The sequence below is a fragment of the Adiantum capillus-veneris genome, chromosome 29 (genome assembly GCF_014529385.1).
Source record: "Adiantum capillus-veneris isolate H3 chromosome 29, ASM1452938v2, whole genome shotgun sequence".
NCBI lineage: Eukaryota > Viridiplantae > Streptophyta > Polypodiopsida > Polypodiales > Pteridaceae > Adiantum > Adiantum capillus-veneris.
The window spans coordinates 100,534,732-100,544,944 of NC_140959.1; the positions used below are offsets into that span (position 1 = coordinate 100,534,732).

The 10,213-nt window shown below is 40.9% G+C and overlaps 1 pseudogene; it reads right to left on the bottom strand.

Moving 5' to 3' along the window:
* Positions 1–9,398: 9,398 nt before the first annotated feature.
* Positions 9,399–9,883, bottom strand: LOC147419656 (acyl carrier protein 1, mitochondrial pseudogene; annotated as a pseudogene).
* Positions 9,884–10,213: the final 330 nt, after the last annotated feature.

The following is a 10,213-nucleotide window of genomic DNA, read 5'->3' on the forward strand; positions in this document are numbered from 1 at the left end:
TGACACATGAGTAACGGGAAGTGTTATGCCCTGAGGACATGATCAGTCCACAAAGGGGAGTAAGCCCAAACCTTTGCAAAAATCTTTGATTTTTTCACGAGACAATGCCTTTGTGAAAAGATATGCAAGGTTGTCATGTGTTGGCACATAAGCCAAGGTGATCTCCCCTGCTGAGAGCCTCTCTCTAACATAGTGGTAATGCACCTCAATGTGCTTTGTGGGAGCATGAAAAAATGAGTTCCTCGCAACTGCCAATGCGCTTTTACTATCAGTGTAGATAGTATTGAAAATCTCCTATCCAACACCCAGATCAGTCAAGGTGTTTAAGCCATACACACTCTATTGTAGCTTTAAAGACTTCCATGTACTCAACCTCACAACTAGAAGTGGCCATAGTAGGTTTCTTCTTGCTCAATCATAATATACATGAATTGCCAAGCATGAAACAAAAACCACTTGTGGACACTCGTGTGTCAAAACAACCAGCTCAATCTGAGTTCAGAAAAGCATGTAAGTTTGGCGGCAATGATCCCCCCTTGGGATAAAACAAGCCAAGATGTAAAGTTCCACTCAAGTAGTGGAAAATCCTCTTGACAGCCTACCAATGCTTAGACCTTGGGCTATGCATAAATCCGTTGACTTGTGAGATTGCAAACTTAATATTGGGCCTTATGTTGCATACATAAATGAGGGATCCAACATTAGTTTGGTAAAGAGTGACATCTGCAGGATCACTAGCATCATGAAGACTCAATTTCAAACCTATTTCCATGGGAGTGGCAATAGGTTTTCAATCCTCAAGTCCAAACTTACATAGAAATGTCTTAGTGTAACTTTTATGACACAAGGCAATACCACCATCACACTGCCTAAACTATACACCCAAGTAATGATGCAATAGCCCCAAATATTTCATCTTGAAAGTAACATTTAAATCATCCTTCAATTCAGCAATATATCTTTCATTTGGTTCAGTGATCAACAAATCATTTACATAAAGAACCACAATGAGAAGTACATCACGTACATCTGCATCAATGATAGGCTGATCTGTAACATTTTTAGGAAACCCCCATTGGCTGTACATTTGCCTCATTGGAATTTACATTCGTACTTCCACCACTGAAAAGAGGCAACAAAGTGTCATAAATGTCTTATGAGATTACATTATTTCTCTAGTACATGATAGCAAGGACTGAAGAGAATCTTCCACAAACACAACATCCCGTGAATCTAGAAAATGCTTTGTTTGTGGATGATACAACCTGTAACCTTTTCTTTGAGCACTATAACCAACAAAAATACATTTGACAGCCTTATCATCCAATTTTTTGTGTTGTGTTTGTGGCACCAAATCATATGCCAAACAACCAAAAACACGCATGTGCTCAATAGAAGGCTTTGTATCATGCCATGATTCGTATGGAGTAATAGACTACAAAGCTTTTGTAGGACACCTGATTAGTACATAAGTGGCACACATGGTGGCCTCAAGCCAAAAAGAATGAGGAAAAGCTTGACTTTTGACCATACATCGTACCATTTTTGTAAGTGACTTGTTTTTCCTCTCAACAACACCATTTTGCCAAGGTGTATAAGGCATTATACATTGGTGTTTTATCCCATGACTAGCCAAAAATGCATTAGATTCATGAGACATATAGTCCCCCCTTTGAACAGAAGGGAGGGTGTCCATAGTACATTTTGAGACATTTTCAGCCATATCCAAAAAATGTTTGAAGCACATAAATACTTCGGACTTCGCTTTAAGCGGAAATACCCATGCATGCCTGGAGTAATCATCAATGAAAATCACAAAGTAAAGGTAGTTGCCCAAGTATGGAGTTTGCATGGTCCCACAAACATCACTATGCACAAGCTACAACTTGCATGTGGCCCTAACTCAACCATCCTTTGAAAACTTAGAACACTTCACCTTACCCAAAATAAACCCTTCACAAACGTGTTTGATAGGTACTTCAAGAGGTGGCAAAGAAGCAACCATATCAAATTTCTGCAAACATAGCAAACTGGCACAATTCAGATGACCAAAACGTGCATGCCAAAGTTTTTCATCTGAAATAGCCTTTGAATCCACAATTGCATTTGCAAAATTATGCCTATACATCCCACAACATAAGATGCCACATGAAACAATTTAATCATCAAAAGTGAGATCATGTATTGTACATCTATCATCCACAAATTTGAATACAAGACCAAGCCTAGCAAGTCCAAGTACAGACAAAAGATTCTCTTGATCCCAGGTACATAAATTTCATCAAAAAGTGTGAAAGAACTGCCATTTGCAGTAGTAAGCACAATCTTTCCAACTCCCTGAATTGGATAAGAGGCATTGTTGGTGCAAGTAACAGAATCCCATGAGGGACAGATTCAAGAGAGGTGAACAAAACACGATGTGAGGTAATGTGCTTTGTAGCACCATTGTCAAAATACCACACATGTGAATCTACAGGAACTGACAAGTGATTTTGTAGAAGCATTAGGAACAAGTGATTTTCCACTCACACAAGAACCACAAGAAGTGATTGCATTGTTGTTACCACCCTTTCTTTGAGCAGCAGTAGAAGTATGTTCAAGTGCATGTTTTCTAGTCCTATTTTTTCTTTAAAGTGAATCTTGCAATAGCAATGTGCACAATGCATCAAACTTGACAACTTCAAGGTTTCCTTGAATCATGAGTCTCTCAGTACTAGCAAAAGTCTGGTAAGAGTCTAGCAAGGCATCAAAAAACAGTCTGCACAAGGGAACTGTCTGAAATGAATTGACCTACAGAAATAAGTTTCTCATTAATATCCTTGACACCAGCAAGGAAAGTGTCCATATAATCTTCCTCATGTATAATCTTTGACTCCAACTCTTTACGCAGCAATGCAATTTTTTCCTCATTGCAGCTTGCATAAAGACTAGTCAGAATATCCCAAGCTTTTTTTGCAGATTTCACTGAACAAATGTGAGGAGTAATGGTGCGCTTAATAGACAACGTAGTCAACCCATGATCCTGCGCATCCTTTACATCCCAAAAAGCTTGTTCTGCTCTAGGTAAGCCACTTGCACCATCCTCAACATCGCTTCTATCCTCATAACTAGGACGTACATCAATGCCCTGCACAATATTCTAGATGCCCTTCGACACAAGAACATGTTGCATCATGCAAGCCCACGTAGGGTAATTGTCCCCATCCAATTTTTCCTCAGCAACAAACATCTTGAACAGATTTGTGTTGTTGTCAACCGTGGTAAATGTTGCACCTGTCTAATCAATGTGAAAAATGCCCAAAAAGAGGAGAAACAAAGCGGGAACATCACGTGCTATATAGCACAAATCGTAGAAGACTGTAAGGGACCTATTATGCACAAAACGGTACTGGCAAACATTTTGCACAAAATGACAAAATAGCATATGTAGTATTGCTTGTAGTGCAAACGGAACTCGAAATGAGCCCGAATCAAAAATCTGAGTAGACTGCGCTCTTCGAGCAATCCCAAAATTTATGTCAACCTGCAAATGCTTGCCAAATCTTACAAAATTTATGACTGGCCGGCTAGTTTGTACTCACATTGACCATTAAAGAAATCTATAAATCAAATACGTGCAAGAGGGAAATGGTCACTCTTGCACGGGGGGGGGGGGATTGCACCCAGTGTCTTCGTACCTCTTCTCTTCCCTCCTCTCTTCTCTCTCGCCATGCTGACATAGCACTCCACTCTAGGAGGTGCGCCTACATGTGCTCTCTTCCTGTCTCCCACGCTCTATCCCTCTCTATTTGTGTATGGCAGCGATTATTATGCGAAAGTTATTTGTCATGTATATAGTTTTGTCAATTATGGCTTGCAGTATGTTGGTTTTTCTATTTTGCAGGGCTCCCCGCACATCCGTTTGTAGCAATGCTATCAGAGCACAAGGCTACGCTCTTGGTAACAAACAATCAGAGAGACCTACAACTTGACATTCGAGCAAAATTAGATCTTTTCAATCTGAAAATTGCTAACATAGTGTTTAGCAGTCTTAATAATACTACTAATAATAGCGACATAGCTAGCGTGCATAGTTGATTAAGAGAAATTCTTAATTTGATCGGGGATGTGTTTAGTAGACGACGAGGACGAAGAAGAAGAAGCAGCAGAACAAAAAGAAGAGGAATTTGATGTTTTATGGTCATAGCATAAAGGAGATTGTGTGTGGATCTAAATAGAACAACGATGTATAAACATAAGTGCATATCTATTTCTAAGTTCTTCCTACAATGAAGCAAAGAATCCCTAGGAAAAAAACAAAACATGTGATAAAATTGTTGAGGGCGACAAATTATGGCTCAATTTCAAAGAGATCCCGAGCTTGTCATGAGAAATCTCTCTAAAATTATATATATATAAGAAATTTAAAACTAATAATAATAATAGTAATACATTTACTGGATCTAGGATAGAGCTCAAAACAGCACCGCTCATTAGTTCCCTCCTCTACTGCAGCAAGTCCCCGCCCCATGGTGCCGCTAACACCACCCCAAAAAATGGTGGTCTCTTTCGCCACCCCATCGAATACGTCAGTGACATCAACAAACTATGTGCTTAACTAACGATAGCCATGAAATCTACTAAGCGCATGCACAACTGGGAGAGTAGACCACAACTAGTCGGTATCTTGTGTGGTCAACAACCCCCAACCCTCGCCCACCAACCCCCTCGGCCATGCAAATCAATCAGAACCTCCAAATCACACACTCCAGCTACCCGCCGCCCCCCCCCCCCCCCCCCCCCCCCCCCCCCGTTTTTGTAGTACAATTTTCACCCCCTAGAATGCCATGCAGCGACTCTCAAGTGATGAACACCTACTCTACTTAGTGTAGATCTCTTTCCTCCCTTCCTTGTTTGGTACTCACACCCACAAAGAGCATGCAACTCCTCAAAAATGCATCTCTCTCTCTCTCACTACAACCGCCAGGCACTACCACACACTATGCATGCCTCCATTCAACACCCACGGCCTCTTCATCGTGAGCCACGATTCCAGTGCATGGCTCGCTGCAGTAGACAAGAGCCCGCGTGCTTGACCCACAACATACCTCAAATTTGGCCTCGATTTTTAGCTCCCAACCAACCCACAGCCGTCAACATCTCTTACTCTCTCTTTATCTCTATACAATAGCTGCCCCGATCTCTCTCTCTCTCTCTCTCTCTCTCTCTCTCTCTCTCTCTCACACACACACACACACACACACACACACACACACACACACAGAGAACTACCATGCACACAAAGACAAAGATCTATTGGAGGCAGTTTCGGACGCAGCTGAAGCAGTTTCGCAAGTAGGAACAGACGCAACAGAGAATCATGAGGAGGATGAGGGCCATGATAACAACCACGACGTGATGACGACTTTGGGAATTGCAAAGGCCATTTGGGCTTCTTCCATAGGCGCAGAGAGGTGGGTTTAAAGGGGAGGGAAGCTTTTTATCCCTCTCTTTCTCCCCTCCCAGTACGACTACTTATAGGGGCGATTTCAGACAAAACTTATGAGAGAGCGAGGAGATAATCGACATGTCATCAGTTATGAAAGCCCGTGTCCGAGTTGTCATCATCAACCATACCTCTCAACGAGGTCAGGGCGACCATTGACGAAGCTCACGAGGTCAGGGCGACCATTGACGAAGCTCTTGAGCGACTGCTGGCAAGACTTTTTCACGTTTTTGACTTTAGTCTCTCCCTTTATCTCACTTTACTTTGTATCTAAACATTGTATTCGATTCACACCAATTGTATCAATTTGTCCTCATATGTAAATTTGGTCTTTTGACGACGACGAGTCATACAACATTTGATTTCGCTATCTCTCTTCCCCCTCCTGCTACAACTCCTTACAGCAGTGGACATTGAGGATGCGCTTCGATGACCACTGCAATCCTTTCTTAGATGTCGGGCATCCACGAGAGTTGACGACAACAATGATTTTCATCTGACATTCTTAGCTAATACCTATGCATTGGATTAGATCATTAAGGATTGTATTAGTTTGGTCTCATACTTGTAATTCCGAATTCTCCTTCATTGATTGTGGTTGATTTTGGTTCTCCTGCTTAGCTATGTACACTTCTGAACCACTGCAGCATCAATGGTCACTAGTACTTGTAATTTCGAGTCCTAGCAGTTTCTTATGCTGCTATCAATGCTCTGTCATTTGTGTCGTTTCATATGGGCTCGCAAGGCTAGATGCGGTTGCTGCTTGGAACACCAAGGAATGCTTCATTACAACAAAAACAAAAAATAAATAAATAATTGTAAATCTTGTAGATCTCTTGCAGTAGTTTTAGTCAATATTAATTTATTGAGTTCACCTTCATCTACATCTTATTATTACCCTTAAGTTTTCACACATATGTGATATGATCTTTGTAACTTCACAATATTCAAGGTTCCGTCATTTGGCAATCCTCCACAAACCACAAACTCTCCATGTGTCATGCAAATGTATCACGATCCATTTTCTACATAAGGAGTATTGCAAGCTAAACTCCGGTAATGATTATCCATATTACCATACATACAATTAGAGATTCACTATTTTGTCATTAATATTGAGAGTTAGAGTCATATCAAATACTTAGGGGGTGCACTATGTAATCATGTTGATGTATAACGTGAGTTCAGGAGGGGTTTTTAAAGGGGATGATAAAATTGTGAGCTTTCCATTTAGAGCTTTTTGTTAGAAATTTAGAGCTATTTTGATTGTTGCGAGCTTCATTTTACTTTTTTTTACCTGTGTAAAGTACTTTTCTTCCATAAAAACAGCTTTTGATTTCAATATTCCGTTCACTTTTTAACGTGTGGAAGGTATTAACTTCCAATAACATTAATTCATGTAGCTACATGTGTATTTGTTTATGTTTAACAAATTGTGATAGAGAGACATACAAATTTATCCAAGAGAATTTCACCATGTCATACTATAGATGGTGGCATGGATTATAGCTAATGTGGTTTGATCGTGTAAGATACAATTATAGTCTCTTTGATCTCAATGTCTATAGACAAACTTAAGTTCGTGTCACAACAAGAAGCTCATTGGATAATTCAAAGAGACAAAATTGAGTGGAATTTTGAAGGTTACATTTCACTCTTCAGACAAAAGTAGATTTTTTAAATTCTCAATACCTTGCGCTCTAAACGTTCTTTAATTGCTCCACATGCAATTGTAAAAAAGATTCATTCTCAATATTTGCACTATTCACATTGAGGGGAAGTTATTGCCCATTTTTATTAGTGATGAAGATTGAGCCATGATGTACCAAAGTCACTATAGGACTAAAGACCATCTTGTATCTAAGAGATTTTCTAGAATTGGATAGGGATGGGTTTTCAATAGCTAGCTAGAGGTAAATCTAAGACCAATCAAGAGAGTTGGGGGCCAGCTAATTAAGGGTTAACACAAGAGTAAGGGGCATTGTACTAATTGAGAGGTTGTGGGGATTCAATGGGGATGGGATTTTAGTGTTCAGCTAGAAGCAACCCCTTATATGAATGCTTATGAGAGTAAAGGGCCAACACAAAAGTAAAGGGTATTCTACTAATTGAGAGTTTGTTGGGATTGAATAGGGCTAGAAGAAACCCCTACGAATGGTTGTGAGAGTAAGGGACCAACTTATAGGGCCAAAGTTTTAGAACTTCTCGAGTGTTGCATAGTTCCATAAGGCCTTGCATAATTTCATACAAGATAAATGTAATGGTGCATGTGTGACAAGTCGTGGGACACAATTATCTGAAAAATAACAAATATAGAAGACCATAGCTAAAGGGGTGGGGAGCTAGCCTCGAGGACAAGTACAAGTCAATGGTCCAAAGTGTGTGTGATTTCTAAGGAGGGTAATAGGAATCGTTACATTAAAAAAATCCTCAAAACATACGTTCGTTAAGATTAGACTCATCGTTAACCCTCTACTAGTAGTTCTTAAGCAGAACCCAACTTATTTATAAAACTACTCATAGAGTCATACAATACTATAGGAAGTCTTAATTATATTTAAGTGGCATTCAATGATATCACAAAGGTTGCAAAATGGTATCAATTATCTATTAATTTTGGAAATATAATGCTTCACATTCACTAAATGTTTTGGGATTCCACCCACACACCTCCAGGCTCCCATACACCCACACCCCCATGTCGCACAAGTTCAACCATAGAAAGCATGCTTAATGCCACTTGCTTTTTACTGCATAGTACGACGTCCCTATGTCACACGATTTGAAGCATAGAAGGAATGCTTAAAGCCCCTCGCTTTTACTGCTAGGCCAACCGCCCTTGGGCTTTGGCTAGGTATTGACTATCTTAACATCAATTAACACTAGCACTGTCGAGTTGTTTTTTCTATAGAAGCCTACGCTAGTGCAATATTTCTCTCTCTCTCTCTCTCTCTCTCTCTCTCTCTCTCTCTCTCTCTCTCTCGCAGACACACTCACACACACACACACACACACACACACGCACGCACGCACGAAGATTAAACACAATATTGTTATGATCATAGTTTTAGGATTCCTTGCAATTAGTAAAGCACACATATGTGTGTGTGTGCATGTGCGTGCACACACACACACAAAGAAAAATCCACGTGAAGATAGGATAATGATGATAGAGAAAGAAATAGGTTAGAGGCAAGGGGAAGCCTGCCCAAGAAGCATCCGTAGTGAAAAGGGCAACAACAAGAAAACGGGTCTTGGACACGTTGGCAAGGTGGTGAGCACGCATGCCCTCTCTCTCTCTCTCTCTCTCTCTCTCTCTCTCTCTCTCTCTCATGCGCTTTATATGAGGCTTTTGCGCTCATATTAATGTGCTTCTTTGACTTTTGTTGCGCCCAACTGGCCTAGATTATGTATGCTTGCATGCATGGCAAGGTATTTTCTTCCAGGTTCCGCAACGGTGGCGTGTCTTTTAACTACAACGTTGTCGTCCGACCTTCTCTCTCTCTCTCTCTCTCTCTCTCTCTCTCTCTCATTGATTTGAATACAGAGTTGATGACATATTGTTGCATGTGCTAAAGTTCTCTTAATGAGTCCTAGAAGAGCACCAATGATTTGCTCTTAATGAAGCCCCAGCCTTCAGATAGAGCGACTCTCATTTTCTAGCCCTTCAGGATTCCATAGGAGGGAGGAGAGACAATATCTCTCTCTCTCTCTCTCTCTCTCTCTCTCTCTCTCTCTCTCTCTCTCTCTCTCTTTTTGGGAGAAATAATATTTGAAATGAATTCCATATCCAAAATTGTGTGACATTACATCAATTAGCTACTAACTAAAGCACTTTCGTCAGGCTTTCTCAAGCCCTTCGCCAAGCTTTGCACACAGCTTGCCAAAAACATAAAACAGCTACTGCATACATTCATTTCACTTGTGGCATAGCATCATTTATACCACTTGGCTTATTTGTCGGAGTCAAACAGAGCTTTGTGACGGCTGTAATAACAAAAAAAAGGCAAAAAACGAAAACTTTTTTCATGTGTGTACACGCAAGAACAATAAACCACGAGTATATTTTGCCATGGGATGGGCAGCTACATAACTAATGGTTGCAGTACAAGAGTCAATTTTATCTGCCTCCCCATCTGAAATTTTGAGAGCAAACTCCTCTTCAATTGCCATAACCACCTCCACTGTGTCTAGACTATCAAGGCCAAGATCCTTTTCAAAATGTGATGAGGGAGTCACCTTGGAGGGATGAGCCTTAGGGAAGCTTTTCACGATGCTAAGAACGTGATCAGTAACTTCTTCCATATCGGGGTGAGGGGCCGCCGAGGAGAAGTTCCACGACGCACCTTTCACAAAAACAGGCATTTGAAGAAGACAGCTTGCCCGCAAGGTCTGCATTTTGGAAGACCTTCGAGAGTAATCTTCTCTCTCTCTCTCTCTCTCTCTCTCTCTCTCTCTCTCTCTAGATACGATCCACGACTATCCTGTATCTCTAAAACACAGCTCTCCATCTGTGTTCCGGTTCCAGCTTTCTTGTTGATAGCTGCTCTGCATGACTAGAGAGAGACTGGTCATTGCGTATGTGTGCCACTGTATGTGCGTGACAGCGTGACGAGAGAGGTAGAGCAGCTCGCAGGAGAGGCAGGAGAAAGGTGATGGGCAGGTCCAAAAGATGCTTGTGCATTGCATTTTCTTCCCTGTAGAGTTTTACATGTTGCTTCCCGTCAA